The sequence below is a fragment of the Rhipicephalus sanguineus genome, chromosome 1, assembly GCF_013339695.2.
Source record: "Rhipicephalus sanguineus isolate Rsan-2018 chromosome 1, BIME_Rsan_1.4, whole genome shotgun sequence".
Taxonomy (NCBI): domain Eukaryota; kingdom Metazoa; phylum Arthropoda; class Arachnida; order Ixodida; family Ixodidae; genus Rhipicephalus; species Rhipicephalus sanguineus.
Window position 1 is genome coordinate 223222215 of NC_051176.1, and position 24974 is coordinate 223247188.

General features: G+C 48.8%; 1 protein-coding gene and 1 non-coding gene across 9 annotated transcripts in view; both read left to right on the top strand.

The window, feature by feature from the left end:
* The window catches only part of LOC119373048 (TOX high mobility group box family member 4-B), a 453672-nt gene that overhangs the window by 386474 nt on the left and 42224 nt on the right, over positions 1 to 24974 (top strand). The gene's annotated exons all lie outside the window — the stretch shown is intronic.
* On the top strand, positions 19340 to 19412 carry Trnac-gca (transfer RNA cysteine (anticodon GCA)). Its single transcript has one exon. It is a non-coding gene; the product is annotated as a tRNA-Cys (tRNA).

Consider the following 24974-nt stretch of genomic DNA (forward strand, 5'->3'; position numbering starts at 1 on the left):
TGTATGACACGTGAAAGGGAAATGTTCAACAAGCGAAAGAAAACGAGCACCACTGCCGATGCGAGCTATCGAATCTTGCCATCGGGACAGCCATTTCGTAAGAGCAGGTACTTTTGCGAAAATGGCACGCTGACTTCTTTGGTATGTCTGGGACGAAGAGGAGGAGGAGGAGGGGAAAAGAAAACGCAGCCGCAAAAGCCGGCCAGGCGAGGAGGGTTGAGAGACCGGCAGAAGGGGCGAGAAGGGCAGCCCCTCGGCCTCTTGGGAAAAGAAGAAAACTGGTCCCCGGCTTGTTCTTCTCATCACGGCGCCGGAGGTTTCTCTTTGTGTTCTTCTTTTGTTTTGCCTTGTCATTGTCAAAATTGCAGCACATCAGTCTCCGCCACGTATACGTCTGTCTGGCTTCGCTCGCATCGCATTGTTCGTAACGCCTAGAATGAGCTGCCGCCTGTCGCTCCGCCGTTTCCCAGCAGGATGTCGCTGGGAAACCTGGCGGCAGTCGCCGGGAAACAAAAATAAAGGTTTGGAGGATTTTGAATTCCGTCTAGAATTTAGTCGTTCCGCCGGTTGGCCTCGTTTGCGTTTTCAACTCGCAGTGAAAGAAAAATTTTAAAGATGACATTCAGAAATCCGCAATTCAGCGCCGTTCAGGATCGCTTGTTCATTCGGCGATTGGTGTGCGCCGCGGTGCCCACGCTTTTTTTTGCAGTCTTCAGGAAGAGCGAGTTAGAGATAGAAATTAACTTTATTGATTGACCATTTTATTACCTCCTCAGTCCGGGTGGCCAGGCTCGCTGCCGCCGCCTCCCGAGCCCTGTTAGCCATACGTAGCTGGTTTCCAACGTCTTGCGTCACCAGCTGAGCCTCCCACTGCATGGCGTACCGAATCATCGTCCGGTTCCGCTTCTTTCTGCTCGTTGTCGCCTTGTGGTGATGATTGCGGTGGCACGTTCAAGGAAGAAAAACTAAATTGAGACACTACTGCTGTAGTTGAGTATTGCATGCGAGAAAAGTAACCACCAACCAAGTTCGAGGATCAGTCGATTGGTACCGAACGCGACCTTCTTGTTTCGTTGGTTAATCTGTCTGACCCGAGCGAACAGGTACCTCCCGTAGAGCATTTCCTTCTTCCTTTGGAGGCATGCCCGCCCGCAAAGTTTGCCTACAGACAGTTCGGATATTCGAAGAAAGTGCATTATGTGGGATTGCGTCATTATTTTGAGTTGGATGCTTTCGCCGCGGCACTTGCCCGTTAATGGCGACGGAATGCGGGAACGTTTGCATGCCGGCACTTCTGTACACGTCAGAAGACAGTTGACCCAAATAAAGCCTGGGATAACTCCCGCGCTGCGGTACTTATCCGAAAGCCGCGGAGGATGCTACGATGCATCATCCAACTATTGTGCGTTGTGGAAACATCGGCGACAGCGCGCAGGCGAAATAGCGTTTGTGCAGAGTCTCGCGCAGAAATGGCAAACGCAATCTCTACTTTTCATAAGTGGTCTCTCTCGGCGCGGCTTTATATCGCGTTTTCTCCCGTCTTTCGTGGACACGTGACCCGATCATTAACATCTATTGGCTTTTGTTCTAAGTGTGCTTAAACCGGGCACCCATCATCAGCGATATTTAACGGCTGCAGAAATCGCGTGCGTTGGTCACGACTGACATTTCTTAAACGCCTCGTGCGGACATGGCTTAAATAATGCTGACCCAAACAAGAGGCCATTGCGTCACGAGAGGAGGCCTCTTTCGTTTCTTTTGTGCCGAGTCCCCAGCGGCGTTGTTGCCGTTGGCGCTGCCGAGAAACGGCGCATGCTCGCGCTGTCCTTGACATAGCGGCGTGAGTTACGTCAAAAGGAAAAGGCTTGGAACAGTTGGAGCATGACGACTTCATGGCCGCGTATTGTATAGCCAGTCGGGAATGAATGCGTTTAATCACGAGGGAGCAAAAACGAGGCGAGGACGCTCTGAGGTCGTGAAATGCAGCCAGCCCACGGGCACGGAGCAGCCTGCGTGCGACCGAAAAACGATTCTTCTTTGGTCGCTGCGACGGACGCCCACCGTTCGACTGCTGATTTCGGCCGTATACTTGTAGTTTTTTGACCCCCTTTTTGCTCTAAGCCCATTTTGCGTATTTTACTGCAGGATCCCGTGATCCGCTGCTTCGCTGATGTGTATGTGATTTTGTAATAACATAACTAGTCCTACGAAAATTATTATTTTTTGTTTTTAAACCACTGTTTGCCTATACCCTAGCGTTACTTATAATTTATTACTGGCTCTGACAGCAGTGTGTGCCATTGTGGGCAGCCGGTTGGCGATGGCGGAAAGCAAATGCCTGCCCTTTGCATTGAATTGAATTGAATTGAAGTTTATTTGTCCTGAATTCTTACAGGATCGGGAGCAGAGGCTAAAGGCTATGTAGCCTGACATGGGGCCTCTGCTCCTAAATACAGTTTGGCACGCAGGCCGCTGAACATCTCACTCTGTCGAAGACATTCAACGCGGTTCGTGGATTCGAAGACATCACATTAGTATTCTTGGCCGTTTTCCTCCCATTTCTCTGAAGTGTTTGAACTTGCCGCACGTAAGGGAGTTCTAAGGGGTGTATATACCGGAAGCAAGCCGCCGGGACAGCAACCTCAAAACGCGTACACCTTCAGCGATTCCAGCACATGTGCAGAAATGAAACCTCGGGCCTGGGCTCTATTGCACGCAGGGCCGTGCGCTTTCTAAAACTCCCTAATGAGCTCTCGCGCCGCAGTGAAAATTGTAGAAGCGCTTTTGGTCTCGGATGTAAAAACTCAAACCGGCCAAAGCGTGTGCGTCCATTACGTGCGCTGTCGCTCAATCTTCGTGCCCTGATGTGCTTGAGGCCGTTACGTTCAGGAAAAGATGCAGTGTTTTTGTTTCACCGTCTCTGTGTGCCACTACTCTCCCCGGTGAAGTATAGTGTCGGGTGCTACGCCGGCGCTTAGCGGGAGCAGCGACCGGCGCACGTGAGCGTGCTGGATGGGCACCGTGGATGATGGCCTCCCCCACCCCCACCCTCCCACCCAGCGCTCACGCGCAAGAGTGTGTTGTTCGTTCCGCATCCCCGCACCGCATGTTCTTCATCTTGTGGCTGGCTGGCTTGCTTGTGCCGTTCCGCTCCCCTTACACCTTGCGTGCGCCCGTTAGTGCGCGAGCTAGACGGTGCTGGAGGTAGCGAATCGTCCATGCGGTGATATGTTTCGCTGCTCGTGCGCGCTCCGTTAAACTGCCCGCGTTTGAATTAAACGGACGCGTGCGAATGTAAATTATGCTGGTTACGACGCGTCTGGCGAGGCGTGCTCATTTCCTCTGTAGCCGTTCCGATACTTAATGCTGAGACCTTTGTGTTGAAATTTCAAATGTGTCCACCGCGGTGGTATAGCGGTTACGGTGCTTGGCTGCTGACCCGAAGGTCGCGGGTTCGATCCCGGCCGCGGCGGTTGCATTTCGGTAGAGGCGAAATGGTAGAGGCCCGTGTACCTATAGATTTAGGTGCACGTTAAAGAACACCAGATGGTCGAAATTTCCGGAGCCCTCCACTACGGCGTCTCTCATAATCATATCGTGGTTTTGGGACGTAAAACGCCAAATATTATTAAATTTCAAATGTGATTAAAGAAGGTTTGGGGGTCACTTCTTTGAATCAGCGAACTCATTGCCCATAACTATTCTAGACAAATTTCGATCAGGTGCAGCCCGTCAACACAACGTGGAAGGAAATCGTATACCGCGGCTCATTTGAGTGATTTGCATCTGATCACGTCTTTTACAGGTCTCGTTATCAATTTCAAACTATTAGTAGTGAAGCGTACATGACGCAGACCTCTGTTGTTAAAGTGCTCATGACGCAGACCTCTGTTGTTAAAGTGCTCGTAACTCGCACTCTTGCGCATATGAAAGGAGTACTGACGCAAAATTTTGAAGGCGAGATTATTTGTGAAATCGATATGTGGACACACACACGCACTCATCATCTACGAAATATCGACGGCAAATGTATAGAACATGTTTAAAATCAGTATTGAAGTGCATGCTGCGCAACTGAGCTCAAAACGGAGCTCCTCACGACACCGACATTAACTTGGTTTTAATGTAAGCTACCAACCACCACGTATACGTCTCGTGTTGGCTGCCATGCTGCCTTGCGTGTGCCCTCTGCACTAGTTTTCTAGTTCTCAACACGGCGCTCACGTGCGCGCTCTGCCGCGCGCGGCTCACGTCACTGTTTTGTGTGGTCACATGGCGAGCTGTGTTAAAAAAAAAAAGAAAGGTCCCACTTTTCTCAGTGCTCTCTGAAACCGAAAGTGCGACTGGGCGTAAAAATCGTCTCCAAATAATTAGCCGCCGCGCGCTCGAGGAAACGAGGTCTCCAGCCGTGATGAGTGGGTGATTAGCTTCTTATTGCAAGAAAAAGAAAACATGCAAAATTTTCGAGTTGGTACTCCTTCATTGCCCACGCCGCTTTTAAGCAGTGCAGGGTATGAGACATTCCTGAAAAGGGCAACGGACTCCGCAGTGTTAATAATAAATGGCTAAGTTCTCTTTTCAGCGACTTCCCGGCAACTGAAGACACAACGCACCTTCACACTATAAGACTTTTTTTTTCTTCTTGACTCAGCGACGTAACAAGCGCCGTCGAGAATCGTGAGCAGGTGCGATCTTGTTTACCCCGGTCCGTACACTAGCAGCCTCTCAAGTTCGCGGGACGCGATGTCTGGGCTATGTCATACACGTGCTCAATTCCCTTTGTGTAAGCGACGGCTGAGTCAATGCGATATGGAAGTGAGGGAGCGTATCGTTGCGTGCGCGTCACCTGACTCCATTCAGTGACCGCTTCAGGGTCGCGTCTAATTCGCCTTCCGAGCGTTCCAAGCCGTTCGACTTCCGGTCTCACATTTCAGCTCCGAGCGTGATGTGGCGGAGAAGTGCAGCGGGCATAAACAAGGGCGAGCTGCATTTGCAGTTACCCGATCTCCTCCTCTCTGTGGCTCGCGAGAAATGCGTCTGTCGAACACGGCAATAACGCAGAGCATTTGCTTCGGCAGTAAATGTGAGCCGATCATGTATACAAGGCTGGCTTTAAAGCGCGTCCGCAGGTTCTATTTGTTCTTCTTTTCCCGAGTGTAGTCTGTCGCGATATATTCGAGTCGTCTCTGTACACCTATTGTGAGACGATTCTCCTGCGTGTTGCACGGGACTGGGCTTCGTGTAGCGCTGCTTGAACATTTCGTTAATCGAAATTCCAGAATGTTGCTTTCCATTTGCGTGGATGATAGCATAGCGTACACTTGTTGTTGTCATTTTAGTAATGGTGATATGAATGATATGAACGAACACGCGCGTATTATTACAACTGGCGTGTGTGTGCTAAGGGTCACTTTTGTGACAACGGAGGTTTCAGCGTGGCACCGGCTCGCATTCCTGCGGCGATATCAACTTGCATTCAGTGATCGCTCGCAGTATGCGTGTCATCTGCACTTTTCGAAGCTGTGCGTTCGGAGATGAGGGGCTGTCTGAGGGGCTGGTTGACTGGAGTTGCACAGTGCAACTCCTATACGCATGCTGTCGTTGCAAGAAAGGATTGGCACTGGTGACACGGGAATGTATTTAAATACACGCGTGGTGCCGTGGCAATGAGAAAACGGGAGCGCATTTAAATACACACATATGACGGCCTAAGTGTAGCGCCGTGTGACGGGGCTGTCTGCAATCGCATTTATGCCGTGTCACTTTTGATTGTTCATGTAGGCAGTTCTCCATCCATCGTCGTAGAAAGACGCCTCCCGCTGTGCGAGTTTGTGGCGCTCGAAGGCAACTTCAATTACCCGCAGCCTTCGTTCTGTCTGTGTGTCTGCGTCCTTGGGCGATGGTCGTCACGTCGGGAGGCTGTGAAGTGCGACGGCGGCCAAGACGGCTGACACTCACTCACTGACTCTTCCGTCTAGCCGGCTGTTTCTGTGTGGAAACTAAAGAGAATGCCAGCCGTTCGTGGTTTTCTACTTTCAAAGAAGGCGAATCATTCCCAGAATAATGCTGAGCTAGCTGCGGATGCACCGGCAATTGTGCTGGTTTTATTCCTGAGAAAAGTTTATGTTATGTTGAGAGGCATCGTCTAATGAAAAGGGAACCATATTTAGAACCTTCTTCTTTATTTGACAAAGCCGTATGTGTAACCTTTCCTGGCGAGCGATCTTTTTGATAAGGTGCCTTGCTGGCAGAACTTCAACAGTTTACGGCTGTCCTTGTATAATGTCGCGTGACCTAAGAAGAAGTGGGCTCGCGGATAATAGATCAAACGTTAACGAAACTAACCGTCACCGCGTTGACCGCAGCCACTGCGCAGTCAAATTAGGCGTCGGTTATATTCTCGCAGGTACCACCGAAATGCTGATTCCAGCGGTTCTGTCTCCATTAAGCCGCGCGCTCCCTTGTCGGTGGGATCGCCTCGCGGACTTTCAGCGCGCAGACTTCTTTTCCATCGAGCATATTGGCGCACTCGGGATTTTAGTCACGTACGAGCGTAAATGGCGACGCGATGAAAGCCACCTTATGATTGCCCACCTCGAACAGGTGGCCGCCGTTATTTGCAAGTCTCAAGTAAGCATTGTCCGAAATTGTCTCAAGAAAGCATTGTCCGAAACATGACGTACTACATTGTGAGCGCCGCACATGCACGCAAGTGGTCGGCGCTGCGTTCTACAGAGCGCGGCTAGAGGAACCTCAGAGGGGACGTGTGAAATGTATGCGAGGGCCTGGCCCTTTCGTACACCTTCATAATGCTTGCGGGCGTACGCGGAAACAGTTTTCTGTCGTGGTTGCTGGCGACCGCTCGTGATGCGAAGCCGTGACTGGCAGCCGCGGCAGTCGCGAAATCGAGCTGACGCGGACGTCCACTGCTCACGCACTCGTCGCCACTCTCAAGCGTCAGCGCTTGCGCGCGAACATTATGTCGCCAATGTTTAAACTGCGGCGTCGCGAAATGTGTTTTACATTATGGCCCGGTGGGCTTCCAAAGGCACCTTCATGTACTTGACGGAAATAGGTGCAACAGCCGCAGTGAGTGGTGCTCCCACGTTTCTCTCAATCGTCAGTAGCGTGGCCGATATATATCGTATAATATGCTGGAGCGGATAAAAAAACGTTTGCTGGCGTTAGCTCTGCATGCTGTGGCTGTCCATTTCCGAGCGAAAGCTTGATGAAAGTGTTGGCTTTGCCTGTGAACTACTTCGGCGTTTCCAGCGTGTCTGCAGTCAGCGCCCAGTTAGGATCGGTGGAAATTTGCTGTGGCTCGCAGCAGCGCGGCGGTGAGTATGTTGCTGCAACGCACACACACTATTAAAATGCTGCGGGCCAGTGAAGCTAGCGCACTCTGCTCTGCCGTATAATGAAAAGTGTTTGTCGCTGTTGACTTGCGTCATCACTACATGATTATTCTGCCGCACTATCCGCTCTGCTTCTGAAGTCGTACGTCGGTAATACTCGATCTGAAATTGCTCGCTAATGAGTTGTGCGTCTGTTGCGTACGGAATCACTATAGCCTCAACGAGTGGAAACAGGAGCAGCATTTGTGTTGCTGACGCGGTCGGCAGCGGGTGTAGCGACAGTGGCCAAACTGTGTTGCCGAAGTTTCCACAAGTTGACCTTCACGCGGAGCCAAGGCCTTAGTTCTAAAGAGGGCTGCTGTTAGAAAACCAGCGGCACGTTATTAACAGCGCCGAGAGCCTGTTATGCCTGTCGTTCAGTGGGAACACTAACTGAGAGTCGCTGAGAGCCATTCTGCTTAGAATTGACTCTGGAAGTGCCGAAACTATAGGACGCGCTTTCTCGTTTCACTGTAGGATATCGTGTCCTTTTATTAGAATAGCGTGGCCGTTAATGGTGCGGAAGCAAATGCAGAGTGTTATATGCGGGTGATATTGTTCTGGGAGCCGCATTTCAATGCACTGCAGGGTAGACGAGTGCTAGCGAGTTCTGAATGAACCGCGCTTGTGAACTCGCTGTTTTTGGTGTGTAAAGCATGCTGGCTTCTGGAGCGTTCATCACGTTTCTTCGTTGTCCCATTCACCTTGTTGCATTGCACTTTCTTCCGTCGTGGAGACCTCCGTTGAAGACCTCGCCTCTCTTTTCTGTATTGCTTTATTGCATCAGTGAGAAAATGCCAAGCTTTTTCCGCGTCGAAAGAAATCACGATGCAATAGGCAAAAAGAAAAGTGTGAAGTGGCTCTTCATCAGAAGAGCGCCTTGGTGATGCATTGATGTGGTTATGCACTATTTGAACACATTTATCAACGAAAATGAGTTATGGCATGCGCTGCGGGCGCTCTCAGCCTGTGTATAGTTATGCATCACCTCAGTGTGCGGAACGCTGGGCGAGCGGGTTTAATGCGAGTGATGCGTTTCCTGGCTGCCAGACTAAGTGCTTTCCTATGTAGAACGACTTGAAAAGGCCATCAGCGTTGTGCCGATTTTTTTTTTTTTTTTGTACACGCTTATCACTTTTTAAGGCCGCATGCCGTCGTGCAATTCAGTCGTACGCTTCTTTATATTCTAGGTTGTTCACATTGTCATTGTCCCGACTTCTAGGTGATTGTTCGCAGATGCTGTTGATGAAAAAAGCTGTGTTCGTAGAAGAAAGGAAAAGAAGTCCGGATGTGCCTGTCTACAGCTCTTTCTTTGATTTGACGTTATTTTGTTTTCTCTCTCTTTTCTAGAGAATATTGAAGGGAATCAAATTTTGAAAAAAAAAAAAAAAAGCTAGCTCCGTTGTCTAAGTGATTTATCGGTGGTGTTCGTCACTGAGCGTTTGTTGTAAAGGGTGTGGCTCGTGGTGACAAGAAATAATGTCTTCTTTTTCTTTTTTTTTCTTTTTGCTGCCATGTGGCTGCTTGTCAAATATTTCGACTGGCGACTCTGACGCAAGATGGCGCGGACTGGTGTGCATATTTGCGTGAACGATGCGTGTGTGAACAGCACATCGGCAAAGGTGTAAGCTTTTTCAGTACGCGATTGGTGAGGGCAAAATATTTGCAGCCATAAATTCAAGTTGCAGTGTTGCTTTTACATCGATCGCAGGGGTATTCTCGACGGGATAGTGCCTTTTTACGGCGCGTAAGCTATGTACAGTACGGCGCCTCTACAACGAAATTACATGTACAACGAACAATTTGTCACGTCCCAGGTATATCGCGAGAGTTGCAGTGCGCGACCTTTACAACGAAGTGACCTATATAACAAAGCATTTTGAATGCAAAGAGCATTTCTTATTTCGGTGCGTCCTCTTTTTCAAATAGAGCCTCTCAGCTAAATTCGTTGGCCCTGCGCATGTCGTTGAAAAATTCGATTTTGGTGTGCGCTAGAGAACATCATGGGGCCAGAAAGTGACCCGGAGTCCCCACTACGGCATGCCTCATAATCCTATCGTGGTTTTGAAACTTAAAACTGCAGAAACTATTATAGATTATATTTTTGTTTGCTTCGTTTTATACACCTGCGTTACCAGCGAATTGCGGATTTCCGCTACGTGGGCCAGGTCTGACTCGTCGCCCGCACACGTGGCGTTTTAACCGCATTGCAACGCCTATAGCGTCATCTGCGCTCATGCGCAGCTTACTCGACGCTCGAGCGCCATTAAAGCGGGGAGATTGCGTCGCGCTAATACACGTCACAATTGCGGGCATCGGGCGAGCTACGCGTTCGGGCGTTGTTACTAACAGTTGTGTGACCTGCAGCGTGTTTACCGCCGCATAGAATACGCCCGTTGACACTGCGCAGCAGTGCACTGAGCAAAATGGAGTAGCCGGAAACTCGTTGGCTTCCAAGTGCTCCATCAGATTCGGAAGTCAGCCTTGTTTTAATAGTGACTGAAGCTTTCTTTGTCGACGCATGGCGGGGGCCGCGGAAGGGCTGTCGTATATACATACACGCGCAGCGCCCTGCGTGCTTTCCAGTCGAGCGGAATGTCGACGACGATGTATATATAATACAGGAACCCGGAACCACGTTCTTCGACGGTGAGAAATAAAACCAACCGCTGGCCGAGGCAGAAAGAAGGCGAGGCTTTTCTTTCTTTTTCACGATAAAAAAAAAAGGATCATGAAAGCTGGCTCAGTTTTTGTTCGCGTGGTCGTCTTCTCTGTTTTTTTTTTTATTATTCTCCTAGCTTCTCTGTCCGTTCTGAAGTCCATTGCGTACACACGCATGGTCTGACCAGTTTTGTTCTGCATTCGCATCCTCTTAAAGAGCATAAACGTGGAACGGAGTACGCTAAAGAAGATGTCCTCTTTGTTGTTTTCGTCTTATACTTTTTCGGCAGGCCTTTCTCTCGCACCTTTTTTTTTCTTTTCTTTTTTTTTTTTCTTCTTCAGGCTGACGACCTTCGCACGTTTGCGGGAGCGAGGGCTGTCTGGCCGAGGGACAGTGAACTTGTGAATTCCAGGAATGCCGCGCCGGTTTGCTATTGTTGCTGAAGGAAGTGCTGGAAACGCTTATATGTCGTTGCTTGTATTTTTATGATGTTGCGCACCGGCTTTTCGTTTAATTGGCGCACAGAATGCGTGACATCTTCTTTTGTCCTGGCTCAGACAGGAACCGTTTTGTTTTGATAAACTTCCTCACGTGCGGTTGAAGATCATGGCGGGTGCATGCGCTAATAAGTAACATTATTGTGCTACTACCGCTTGTATACAAGAGGACATTTTAGCCAGTGGTGATGTCATGGTATTTTTCGTTTCGTGTAAAGATAGGTTCCGCTGTTAATGCGTGGACCGCTTTAAAATGGGGGCGCATGTTTATCGAACGGCAATCAATTTTCCACACGGCACGTCGTTGCATGGGCATACTGCAAGGTGCGCTTCTTTGAGCTGGTTGTAAAAGCGTTCACGGTGCTTTACGTCTGGTCGTTCCTTAATAATACGGAAGCAGCAGCACACTCGGAAAACTCGTTCACTCGCACAATAAAGGACACTTGTGTCTGTGTATGTCCATGTTTTGTGTGAGTGAACGTGTATTCTTTTCGAGCGCGCTACTTCCATATCATGGCGCACCAGTTGACTAGCCCGTCAGTTTATATTAAATTGATTTACTTGTTAATAACTCGTATTTTTCATTGTCGTTGTAAACGATTTCGCTTGGGGCCATACAGTACGAGCAAGAAAGGTAATTGGCAGTACAAACTAACGAAGACGATCGCTGTCGCATTTCGCGAGTCCTTCCCCTGTAACCGTGTAATACTGTCCTAATGATTTCTGCTCGCCTGTTGCAATTGACGAATGACGGAACTGAGCATTGGGTGTCGATTTGTGGCTTGGGCGTGTAATTTGATTAAGATGCCGGCCCTATTCGCTGACTTCTCGGCATCCAAGGCGTGCGGATCCGGGCACTTTTTTCGGTGTCGTGTTAACAGGTGCAGTGCCGAGCTTCGGATCACTTTTCCAAGACGGCGATGTAGTACCGGGAATACGCGTTTCGAATTCCATTGCATGCAATTTCTCTCGATACGCTTATTTTTGTGCGGTATACTGCACAAAACAGTGGTTTTGGATGTTTTCATATCGAGCGTGTCTTAGGCCCTATTAATAATAATTAACGCAGGGTGTTTGAGCGGTGCGCTCATGTTGAGTAACGGGTGTAAGAGGCAGATCGCGCTAACTATAGTGGCGTCACACTCCTGTGATAGGACTCCTGGGTATCTTAGCGTACGTGATCACTGCCGTATTGATGCATACAAGGTTTTTACGTAACCATGTCTGCGTCGTTTCTGAGCATGGGGCTAAGAGATAAAGGAAACTAGTGAGGTCTCTTGGCGTTGCTAGGCCAATTAGATCCTCTCCAGTTTTAATTAGATGTCTCGCTCGCCTTCTCTTGTTGCCTTCGAAAAGCGCAACCTTCCCTGGCCCCTTGAAAGACAAGTAGCTGTGGTACTCCAGCATCGCCTTGCGAAGGCACTTTGCCGTCGATAATGGCGCAACTTCTTGCGTCGGGATAGAAGAACGTTCGCAATCGCCTCACGGTGCCTCGCGACCCCCGCCACGTGTCACGGCGCCTTGCGGCGGCTAGGCCCCCTTGCCCGTTAAACGCCGCCGTGCTACGGTAGACCAGTCGTTGCGTCTAGCCAGCTTTCTGATTGCTGCCAAAACGAGTAAACGACAAAGCGCACAGTTGAGCGAGTGAAGGAAGAAGAACAAAACAAAGAAGCCGCAGCAGCCGAGTGAAGTGAGGCGAAAGAGCAAAGAAAGGAAACAAACGCAAAGAGGGATTGAATAGGGAATAAACGGTGCTGGTCCCTCTCTCCGAGAACCGTCCGTTCCGCGCTTGAGCCCGCTTGCCATATGCCGCTCTGGCTGGCGTGGCGCCGACCACGTGGACGCTTTAGCAGCTAGCCCACCACCGCTCGCGACCGAAGCTGGCGAAAGCGGCGCTCGTTCGGTACCAGCTCGCGGCCCCCATTTACGCGGCCAGGAGCGGAGGGGTTGTTTCTGCGTTGTGCCCCGGGCGATCGAGGGGTGCTGCCGCTGCTTATGCGAGCTGATGCCGGCGGCATCACAGCGCGTCCCCCTTTGTGTCTCCTTGAGCTCTTGCGCGTTGACATCGCCTGCTTTCTAGTATTTACGCTTCGTCACGTTCGCTCGTTCTGTTCTTTACTATTTTCTGACGCAGGTATTTTTGCGTTGTCCTCGCGAGGTATGATGAGCGCTGTGTGACAGCGGAGATTGTCATGATTATGATTTCTGTTTGTGTCTCCTTCGAAACGGGGACCCAGTGGCTCAGCTTTAGAAGCTTGGCCCTCTGCCTCCCTGTTAAGGGTGCAGAACACCAAAAGCGTTCGTGCGCACGAAGTGTTATAGCGTAGATATATCTACACTTTATATAGATATATCTACGTAGATACATCTACGAAGTGCTATAGTGTAGATATATCTGCGACAACGAAGGAGCCAGTCATTGCCAAAGAGTTTTTCTTACGAGAAGCTTTGCGAAAGCGATTTATTCCCGTGACGACTGCCTGCTGCTAAAGCAGTTCGAAAATTTAGCGCAGATCTTCTTGTAGAAGGAATGCTTCGGGCCCCGATATATAGAGAAACGCTTTCAGTTGTATTAACGGTAGTCGCGTATCGTATCCTTAGCACAGGGAGAAGCGTACGTTCCAATTGCTTTTGTAACTGTTACTACATATGGTCATAATTATGTGCTCAAGCCTGCAGCGTACCTCTGAGATATGGATCTTCACAACGCTAAGCGAAATTAAAGGTACGTCTGATTTTGCAAGAGAGTTTGTTGCATCAAGGTTTATACTTCTTTTCTCTTAAAGGGACACTAAAGAGAAACAATGAATCGGTTTAGATTGATAAATTGTAATTTGAGAACTATATAATGTAGTTAATTTCGTCATCATAGGTGTATTAATAAAAGAGAAAATGAAGTTCAAAGTTTCATTTTTAAATTCCGCGCCAAAATCTCCACGCGTGACATCATGGATTTTAAAGTGTAGTTATCGTATTTTGGCGCCATTGGCTCAACAAAATTTCCTCAAACTTGGTATGTTAACTCTATGGCCCTCTCAGAGGACAGTGTACTTCATTTTTGCCGTTAAGGAACTACGTAGGCCCTAGTAGGCGCCGTCTAAATATGTGGCGTCACGGCGAATGGTGCGAGAAATTCAAGGGGCGTCGCCACCCACATTTTCTTTTTGCACGATTTCTCGCTTACTAAGCGTCTTCTCGCAGCAAGCGTGATGTTTTTGGTGTCGTGAAAGAGCAGTTTACTGATACGAGAAAGATCGTTTTGCTCTTTTGAGTCTTTAATGCAAATCCTCTCATGGAATGGCTCTATGTATGGTGTGTGGCTTGATAGTTAAGACCATCGCAGGAGATTGGCCTGGTCTCGCCAGAAGCCTCGTCGTTCTTGCATCTCCGATTCCCTCCAGCATGAGCGCCAGAAACCTCTTACTGGAAATCACACAAAAAAAAAAGAATAGGAAGCAGAAGGTATGTTTTTGCCTGCGTGCTCGCTTCTTTCCTTTTGTCACCTCCCGAATCCGAATGGCTTCTATTCCCTATAGTCGCCTGAAGATTGTTCCCCGCTCAGTAATTCTCCGCAACGTTAATAGATGTCCGCATGCCAAGACTCCCAACTTTGTCCCTTTATTCCCCAGAAGGTGACGTAACGTTTTGGACAGCCTTGTAACGTTGACTTCCGTCCAAATACAGCCACCTTTTAGCACAACCGGCCCACGTTACAGTGAACTTAGCACCGGTGCTTACCAAGTTCGTGCTTGCGTCACGCCATGCTTGATTACCTGCGTGACGTAGCTGCTCCAGACGTGCGGACTTTGCGCTGTATTAGGTAGCGTTGTCACGCCAGCACGTTACTGAGAAATACGGATGTAATTCCAAAGTGCCGAGGTTCATCGACTGAAGTAACGTGCAGGGGCCCGAAGGAGATGCCACGCGTAGCGACCTATTGATCGTGCTTGATAAGTCATCTCGCGAATGGGCAAAATTCAGCTATATTAATCGGGCAACACTGCACATAAATATTGGGACGACACGTGGACCGTGGTCGCCATGAGGAACGCGCAGGAAGCCCTGTGACGCACAGGAGCGGAGGGTGAGAGCGAGCGTGGTCGAGCGTCGGGCTGCGTCGTGCGGTTGCCATAGTCTCCCGTCGCCACGACATACTTTATGGTTTGCTAATGGCCATCCCGGCTTCTCGTGGACGTGCGTTTAGCGAACGCTTATCATGTCTTGTTTGCACGGGAGTGCGCAGGAAGCGGGAAGGCGAACAAGCGTCGTTACCTTTTACGATCGTGATGAAGACTAAATTGCAGTTACTTCTTAGGGTGTGACTTCCGCTGGTCGAATGTCACCAGCGTATTGGTACTTTTTAGTTGTCCCCGTGTCGTTGTACTTGAAACCAGAGAAATTTTTTTTTGTGCTTTCCGTTGTGCGTCTTTTTAGCAATTATGTCATGCAGGTAGTTATAATTCGGAAGCATTTCAGTGAAGGACAAAGTGGGGCTTGTGTTCTTGCCATATGTGTGGGTAATATCGGGATGTTAGGGATGCCGTTAACTCGCTATAATGGTGAATCACGATGCTGGCCAAACAAATAAAATCCCATGCATCATCCATATTTCCCACTGTTTTCATTGCCATTTGTAACGTTCTTGTGCTCGGCCAGAACCAAAGCGCGTCGCTCGACAACAGTGAATGAGCAGAGATATGCAGCGCAACATGCTTCTTGGTGAGAAATTATACCTTCATTCCATATCGACTCAGTGGCTCACGCGTTTTAGGGGCGAAGCTCCTTAAGGCGGCACCCGTTCGTCCGTCGTAGTCGTAGTCGTAGTAGTCGTAGTGCGTAACCAGTCTTACGCTTTGACCTCCAAGGTGGTGCCGGTGGGAGATTTTTCCTGTGCGTTGTTGAACAATAAAAAATTCGCAGCGTGCGCGTTAACTAAAAGCCGAATTCTTCTGTCTCTCATTCCCCATTAGCAGCCATTGGCATGTTCCAGTAGGAAACGTTAGTAGAAGTGTAAGTGTTAGATAAAAGCCGACTTCTTCTGTCTCTCATTCCCATTAGCAGCCATTGTTTACCTCCAAGGTAGTGCCTGGTGAGATTTCTCCTGTGCGTGATTAAACAATAAAAATTTTGTTCAAAACGCCGTTGATTGATGAAATAAACCAACGAAAGACGCCAGATGTTTTGTAAAAGCAAAACGAAAGAACGCCAGATGTTTCTAAAGCAAAACGAAAAGACGCCAGCTGCTTAACGAAAGACGCCAGATGTTTTCTAAAGCAATGGTTTTCTAAACAATGAAAATTCACAGCGTACATGTAAAATTAAAGTGAGCTGCAAGTCGTCATAACTCATCGAACCTTTAGTATAAACGCGCCCGATCTCACGTCGGTGATGATGTACTGGGCAGAATTCACGGAAGATTCACGGTTTACCGATGAACCTCCGCAGCTTCGCCCACTCATCATCATTCACTCCGTGGATATGCTGTGATTTTTTTTTTTTTTTTGTCGTTCGCATTTCTGGTTGTGCCGACGAAGGTTTTTATTGGCCTGCTTATAGTATCGATTCAGCTGACTCTACACTACCGTTACTGAGTTGTATTATTTATGAAAAAAAAACAACAACAGAAAAGTAAGAATTTTCTCACTGCGTAGCTACGCCTTAGCGGTAACAAAATATTAAGGCTTCTGTAACGTCGTTTCCAAGTTCACTATAGGTATTTTTGCTACTCTGCATTGCGCTACCGGTCGCTAGTGTAAGAAGACTTCTATAGCTGTCGTTAGTGTAGGAAGACTTCTAGCCGTACAACACTTTCGTGAGGCTGATTCTTCGTCCATCCTGAATAGATCTATCGCACAGTTCCTTCGGCTGTTGCTTCCAGAATGACTGGAATGTATACGTACACTTCCAGCATGCGGCGACGACCCTTACGACAGGCCTTGCATAATATTGTGACGCAATTCTAAAGTAGCCTGTAGTGGTGACTGGCACCATCATTATGGGGTCTTTGTTAAGTGTGTACGTATGTGGTTTGTGTTCTCTCTTGTCCCGTGTTAGGTGCGCTACACCCTAATCCTACTCTAATGAGATGCTTTTGCCTGCCTATAGTGACGGGCTTCGTTGCGACTATCCCGACATGTTGTCATAAGCCCAGAACGCAGGGTGGCAGTGGCTGGCTTCGTGACTGCTCTGCTGTACCGTGATGCCGCGGCTCTCGAGCAGGTGAGACGCGCCGGCGAGCGTTGCTCGGCGTCCCGTCGACCGCGTCACGTCCCTATCTGGGTCAGGGTACATTACGGCTTGTCTGTTCTCCTCTCCGCTCGCGTCGTCCGTGACCCCCTGTCGGAGCCTCTCTCTGAAAGGCGATCGTTATAATCGCCATTACGCATTGCTCTCGCAGGCATGTCCCCCCTGTCAAATGGCTGTTAACCTGCTTTCTCGCGCTGCTAGTCCCTCCCTGTGCCCAGCACACGCGCGTCATTGTTTCTCTCGGGTGGCGGCTGCGACTACTGCCGCGCAGGACAAGCTCACTGGCACGACGCTCGCAGCGCTCTGTGACATTATGCGCTTCTCAGTAAACAAACTGTGGCGTCGCGAGGACCCACCTCTTCAACGCTCGCCAAGCAGCTCTTTCCGGATTGCCGGAAGCGACTTGTGCGTGCGGACGCATTTGGAGCAGGTGCGCTCGCTGGGTGAATTTTGTAGAGTTACTGTATACGGGGGAGTTACTGTGTACTGTATACATATACAGTAACTCAGGATTTTGAACCCCACTAAACTGTCATTGCGCAGGCGCGAGCTTCGTGTCTTTCACTTGACCGTTTTTCACTAGACCAAGCGTATGTGAAGGGTTTCGTCGCTTCATATAAGTCGTGTAAACTCGCTGCATAGAGACATACACATTACTATAAAAGCGCGTTAAGGTTGCGCCTTGTAGTTTGCCGTGTTTTCGCCCACGGCGTAAATACTCGCGTGTTTCTGCTCACGGCGCAAAATTACTCGTAACAGGTTGTCGTGTGGCACTCCCTTCTTTTTCCTCACTTGAACGGTGCCTTCTCCTCGGCTGAGTATCAGACAATGCGTTGACCTCAGTCTAGCACCTCTGCGTGTTGTGGTCACTGCATCTCCGAGGCGCTCGATCGCGTCAAAAGCCGTAGCGGGCTCCCACACGCCGGGTCGCGTGGGAGCCTGCGTGCTGCGGCGATCGAGATTCACGCGGGCGTCGGTGTTGGAACAGAGCGAACGAGGAGGCGTTAATAAACTGCGCTGCCTCTCTCTCTCTCTCTCTCTCTGCCACCATGCACGGAAAGCCATCTCAAGGAAAGCAAACGCGGAATGCGCCGCTTAAATATAGAACCAAAATATGCGCTTGTAGAGAGCGAGAGAATCCTTCCCCTCGGGAATGTCGTCAGCCAGCCAGGTGCTGCGCGGGCCGGAGGAGAGAATGCCGGCGCCGTAAGGAACACAGCATCGAATTCATTGGTGCGCAGCCAACTTTCAAGCGTCGACCTCGAAATCTCAATTCCAGCCCCGAAGAGGAATTTCTTTCTTGGCCTAGGCTGCCTTTTCCTTTTCCCCCCTCTCTCTTTGTCTTACGCCCCAGAGGACGTGTGCATGTATGTGCGTGTGCGTGCGTCATAGCTGCGCCTGGCTGCGCGTTCGCTTTGTTCGTGTAGTGGCTGTTTTCTTCGACCATTGTTGAACGCTTAAGAGGCGGCGTTTTCCGTTTCGATTTTCTCGTCATTGTCTGTGCATTGTTTTTTTTTTCTTGTGTTCGACGTATGCTTTCCGACTCGGCATTGGCCGTAATACGTCCGTTACTTACACAGTATAGTATCCACCGTCATTACTTTTTCGTAAGGCGTTGAGGAACACTAGTTTTTTCCTTGTGTAGTTCTGTGTATTTCCTGCTTTGGATGCACAAGTACTTTGTGTATCTCAATCGCTCGTTCGTTCTCTCATTTTGTACCTTTCTGCCGACTTCTCGAGCATGTTCCTTCTACGCCTGCTGTTTACAAGTTTGTTGCGTAAGTGACACATGCCGCCTTTATTTTCACGATATGTCACACAGATGCATTGAATTCTTTGCTATCACAATAAACATATCTCTCTCTACGTGTGTGTGTGTGTGTGTGTGTGTGTGTGTGTGTGTGTGTGTGTGTGTGTGTGTGTGTGTGTGTGTGTGTGTGTGTGTGTGTGTGTGTGTGCGTGCGTGCGTGCGTGCGTGTGTGTGTGTGTGTGTGTGTGTGTGTGTGTGTGTGTGTGTGTGTGTGTGTGTGTGCGCTGGATAGCGGGGGAGGGCGGGGGTCAGTGCGGCAAAGGTTCCTGTATCGTACGCGTCCAGCAACTTCCTATTTGTGTTCCCCTCCTGTATTGTACCGCCTGCTAGAGCGCACAAATTCCGGAAGTTGTGATGCACGTGTCGTAACTAATCACAAAATTAGGCGGCGATCTTATGAGTTGCCGTATGTTACTTTGTTATTGCTGGCGTTGTGGCATGTCGGGTTCTGAAGTTGCCGACTATAACGTCCCTCCCGCGATATTTTATTCGAGCTGTGAGGTCCTCGTGATATTTGGTTGGTTTACGTTAGTGTAGGGTAGCATACCGGTCCTTCTAGACTGGTTAACATCCCTGCCTTTCCTTTCTCTCCTTCTCCTCCTCCTTACGTTACGGAAACGGAAACCTTGACATGCTGCTTCCACCATGTAATGAAATATAATGTATAAAAAAAACTTGGATGTGTAGGTTAGGTGACATCGACACGTTCACCGGTCTTTCGGTATGCCCCGCCACGGTGGTCTAGTGGTTATGGCGCTCGACTGCAGATCCGGAGGTCGCGGGATCGAATCCCGGCCGCGGCGGCTGCATTTTCGATGGAGGCGAAAATGTTTGAGGCCCGTGTACTTAGATTAAGGTGCACGTTAAAGAACCCCAGGTGGTCGAAATTTCCGGAGCCCTCCACTACGGCGTCCCTCATAATCATATCATGGTTTTGGGACGTTAAACCCAGATATTATTATATATTATCTTTCGGTACGACATATACTTCATTTGTATTTAGGAACCGCCCTACATCGTCAATTCCTACAGCGCAAAAAAAAAGGAAGAAAATAAAGCGAAAAGAAAGCGCGGAATAGCGTGATATCAAAGCTGTAGCTTGCTGAAGCCACTCGTCCGTGATATTGAGTAGCCGCTGCCGTCGTGAGCAAGAGCCACAGGTGTGTTGAGTCCTGCGGCGAGCGTGGACGCAGGGCCGAGGGCGTAGCTGCGACGCGGATCCGCGGTCTTCTTCATTAGCGCTCTGACCGAGGATCGTTAATCTGGTGTCGCGCGCATGGGCTCCGCGTGCCGCCCCAATTAGTGGCCGCGAACGAGCGTGTCGGTCATTGCAGCCACAAAGCCGGTGCGGGCGTCAAGCCTCGAAGTCGCCCCGCACACATCGCGTCCTTTACGTTGCATCTCTTTCACCTCCCGTAATTCCGCTGGTCAATTCACTGGCGCCAACTGTTTTGGAACAGTTTGTCATTTAGTGGCGGTGAAGCGTGCCGTGAGAACTCGGCGGACCTGTCCAGATGCTTTCCACAACACACTTCCCGGAAAGTCATGATCTTAAATGACGTCTGTCAGAGTTAATCGAGAATGCTATGGAGCGAAAAAGACGAGTACACCATGGGACACGTCAAATTAACACCACGATCGGCCGTCTCTTTCGCGCCACAGAGAGAGATAAGAGGGAGAGAAAAGGTCACTGAAATGATTAGCTAGGTTTGGCCTTGTCTGCTACCCTACACTGGGAGAAAGGGGAAGAGGGCCGGAAAAGGGAGGGAACAGAGAACGAGTAATGCGCGCGCACGTAGCAGATAACAGCATTCATGGCGCAATCGCAAATGATTACAGACCTCGGTTGTCTTGTGAAACACAGCGTGCTCTTATGGCCGCATCGCAAATGGCGACCGATTGTTCCAGTATTTGCGGCGTAGCATTCTCGCTTAAGCGTGTACCAAGATTTAAAAGCACCAATTCTACTCCAACGAATACCTCCCAGAGCGTAATTCGTGACATCTGCGGCTCCTTGGTCGTGCACCTTGGGATTAGGCCAGCTTGAAATATTTCTGGCAATCACGATATTTTTCAGTTTTTGTATCGCTTACTGTAAAATAATGTAGAAGCATAATGGCCGTAATGCGTGGTGGCTGCTATGATGCACAAGTTCAAGCTTCGTGCGAAGACGCGCCTTTGGCACGTGTGCAAGGGTTGTTAGAAGTCTACATCATTCCGTTATGCGATCGACCGTCTGTGACAACGTAGCTCATGGATCTGAGTCCCAGTTCATGGATATAATGTTGTATGTGCGCACCTGCATCGTATTGTATTGGGTCTTGTTTTCCAATACTTTTTTCAAAAAAGGCGAACATTAGGGTCGAGACGTTTCATGATTTAGGCTTTAATCTGGAAAGTGAACTTCGATCGGCACTGTTCGCTCGAAGGGGTACTCGTCCGTAGTAGCTTCTGACGCACGTATTTCAAATGTGCTCCACTGCTGGCCGCCATCCGTCTTCAACGGACCGTCATCTGCAGGGCCTTTGATCTCTGCATTCATTGCAAATGCAGCGACCATCATGGGCACCATTTTATTATAATTCATTTTTGGCCTTGTTTGCTTTGGTTCCGCGTCTCGCTTCGCGGTATAGCGACTTTTGCGCTGCGAAACGCTTATTTGCACGCCTCTGTGGCCGTTTATTATGTCGTCTTCCTTTTTTGGCGCTCTTTAAACAACTGCCGTGGAGGGAATTTTAATGCGGCAAGAGAGGAGCGAGGGGCGCGTTTTTATTTCGCCCTGTCTTTCTCCCGTGTCCTCCACGCCTCTGATGTTCAATGAACGCGCCGAGGTGGCGAGGCAGGAACCCGTGATGCTATCGCCTCGGCGCTTCGAGGGGGAAATAAAATAAAATAAAAATATCAGCGCCGTTGCCGGTCGAGGGGGGGGGGGGGCAGTTTTGTCGACGGAGACGATTAAGGCTGAGCATTTTAAAGCACGTACGACCTTGTTATACGCTCACCGTGACGATAAAGGGCACGGAGCTAAGGGAATGACAAAACTGCAACAGCAGGAAAATAATGAAAATATACTTCGTAAGAAGAAAAGAGGACGGGAAGAAAAGAAACAGGCACGCGAGCTTCGGTGGAAGCAATCACATAAGCCGCCAGTTCACTGCTTTTGATTTTCGCCTCTTCACTCCTTTGCGGTGGCGCCTTGGAAACGAGAGAGGCAAGTGGAAACACGAGGAGTGTTCCTACTGCCAGTCGTCGATGTTGCTTTTAATTATGCTGTGTGTGTGTGTGTGTGTGTGTGTGTGTGTGTGTGTGTGTGTGTGTGTGTGTGTGTGTGTGTGTGTGTGTGTGTGTGTGTGTGTGTGCGCGCGCGCGCGTAAGCAAGGAGAAAAAGCTAAAGCACAGTATCAAGATGAAGTGCAATCACTTGTGACACGGTTTCTTAAGGGCACGTGCTACATGCGAGTAGATAAAATCACTATATAGATGCAGTTTTCTCCTCGCGTTTCTTCTCTCGTTTCGCCCATTTAGGCGACAATGCATCAATTCAGTGCAAGTAGCTGAACGTGCAAAGACGGCCTCAAAGACGGATGCACACAAGCCTGCACCGTTGGGCGCATACTCCAGACTGCCGTCATGACCGGACGGCCGGTGACACCGCCTTCCGAGAGCACTGCCGAGTGCATTTCGGTCGTCTGGGCCTCTCCGGACTTCCTAGGTTGTATCCGACTATACAGGGAAGCTGCTTAGACGTATTAGAGAAGTCGCCAAAGATATCTAGCGGATCCTACTGTAAAGGAAATGCCTTCACCTTTAGTACTAATCAGAGCGTAGGCTAGACGTTTATTTATTTATTTATTTATTTATTTATTTATTTATTTATTTATTTATTATCCTGAAGAGTGGTACGTTTTTCGCAGAACGCATGGTACCAAAAGCGAGGGAAGATCATTTTTAATGCTCATTGAAAACCGGTCGGGTAGAAAAACGAAAAAAAAAAAAGGGGGGGGGGGTGTGCCGATTGCAACATGTGTCGATTCAGCGGCTGCTTCATGGAACGGAATAAAACTAAAGGAGCCAGCTGTTCGTATATGGGTAGAAGAGAAAAGAGGGAAAGAAACCGTGTCGTTGGCAGCCGCCGGAAGTTGCGCAATGACAGCCTCCTTGTGTAAAGTGCAACAGCTGCGCTCCTGTGGCTTGCAGCTAAACAGCACCGGCGCTCACTGATTTATTCTTTTGAAGCATTATGCGCATAATATCGGACTGTGGTTTGCGAGATGAACCAATAACACGTTGTTTAATATATCTTTAAAAATCATATTAATGGTGTTTAGAGCGTTGCGCTCCTTTGCTGCGAATGTTTATTATGGCGAAAGCTTCAGATGCCTCATCCAACGCGAAAATTAGCCGGCGTCCCGCGTCGGCGTCCCACGTAGGCGTCGCACATCAGCGGCGTCAACAGAAGTGATGCAAAAAAAAAAAAATCACCACGTGATGACGTCAACATGACTTCATAGATCGCCAACATTTGTTATGTCACTGTGACGTCACGTGGTGACGTATCACATGACATATTGCTTGGTCAAAGTTGGGCCGATCACTGAGGCGGTGCAAAACAGGGTGAGGTGCATAAAGCTTACAATGCCTCCAATCCTGGAGGCATTGCAAAACCACGTTAGTTGCAGCAAGCTTTCGGAAGGGTCCCCAATACATCGACTTAGAAGAAAGAGAAGAAGATCGCTTTTGCCTTCGAGTCGACAGAAGCGGATGCATAATGGACCCTGGGAGCTTTTAATGCATAGGAGCGTTATCTCTTTAGTGTATTCTCTTTATTCACAGAATTCAATTTTTTTTTTTTTTTTTGCGTAGCTTTCCTGTTGCCATTTCACCGCAGCGCTACGATGTGACGGTTGAGGTGCTGTACCCGAAAAAGGAGTGGGCGAGCGGAAAAGAGAGAGAGAAATTTCTCGTGTATGCAAATCTGAGCAGATCGTACAGTAAAGCAAGAGACAAAATAACAGAGAGCTGAGCTAGTTGGTAAGTATTCATGTTAAAGAGACAGGGCGTGCAAACACGAACACAAGAGAGAAGTCAAGACACCACAAACGCCGCGTTTGTGGTGTCTTCTCTCTTGTGTTCGTGTCTGCACGCCCTGCCTCTTTAACATGAAGGCAAGAGAAGCTGTACAAAGCGAGTTCTCACAAAATTTAGAAGTTAGGAGAGTCTGTTTTGCGAGTGACTAAAATCTTCACTATCAATACGTTTTACTATAGCTAGCTATTATGACCTTTTCTTTTTTTCGTCGTTGTTAACGGTTCACGATATTCGAGCTTATAATAATTCTATAGTCTTCGTTATACGATGTTTCTGCGTACTATGTTTCGCGGTCGCTGCTGTTCTCTCGTTGTCATTTCGAATGACATTTTATGACGGCCACGCCGTGATCTTCGCACCGCCGCACTTTTGCGAAGTCCAAGCTGACCTTCAACATGGCGCCGGTAAAACGTGATGCGAGAAGCAAGAATTGCGGATGACTGGTTAATGTAAAGCATGCTAAGAAATAGTCATATATCTCAGTGAGACGGGCTTAGTGTAACTTCTGTTTTGCTGTGTATGATAATGAAGCTTAAATGATATATTCTGGGGGAGGGGGGGGGGGGTGGTATGCAATTTGTTTTGCTGGCTGTTCTTTGACATTTGATACCGTATACGCTGGCCCTCACACGAAAACAATTGCGAAACTCCTTCAAGAGCTTCGGTAGTGAAACATTCAATCGAAAAGGTTCGGTATTTTTCGAAGTGTGACTCCCGTGGGACTTTCCACTTTTTTTTATTTCTTCCTCTGATTACATTTAAGCGTTGTTCTCGTGATCCATACTGCGATCCCAGGAAATTTGCCTGGAAGTGTAAGTAAACCATGTTTGTCCCGCGCGCATGAAATACCTATTCTTTTTTTCCTCTGGTAAGCTGGCTTGAACACGTGGAATATTCATCATAACGAAGCTTTGCCCCGGCTTTAAAACACAGTATTTTGAAATGGCAATTAACGGTGTAAAATATATATAGGACTAACCCAGCTTTTCGTGCATAACCACGACCCTTTCTTATCCACATTACTGTAATTTTGGACCGACAACTTGAAGCTGTTGTCAGTCTGTTGATGCTTTCTAGGCAGGCATGTGTTGAACTGCAGCGGTTGCGAAATTTCATTGCAGCGGGCGTACATTGTAAATGACGCATAGACATACCCTTTGTCGAGCATTACGCGTTTGCGAAGAGTTGATACGCTAGGGAGCCCGGGGTTCCGCAACCAGGGCACTCAATTTCTCAATCTTGGCGTACTGCAGTTATTTTTTATTTTACTGTCATAA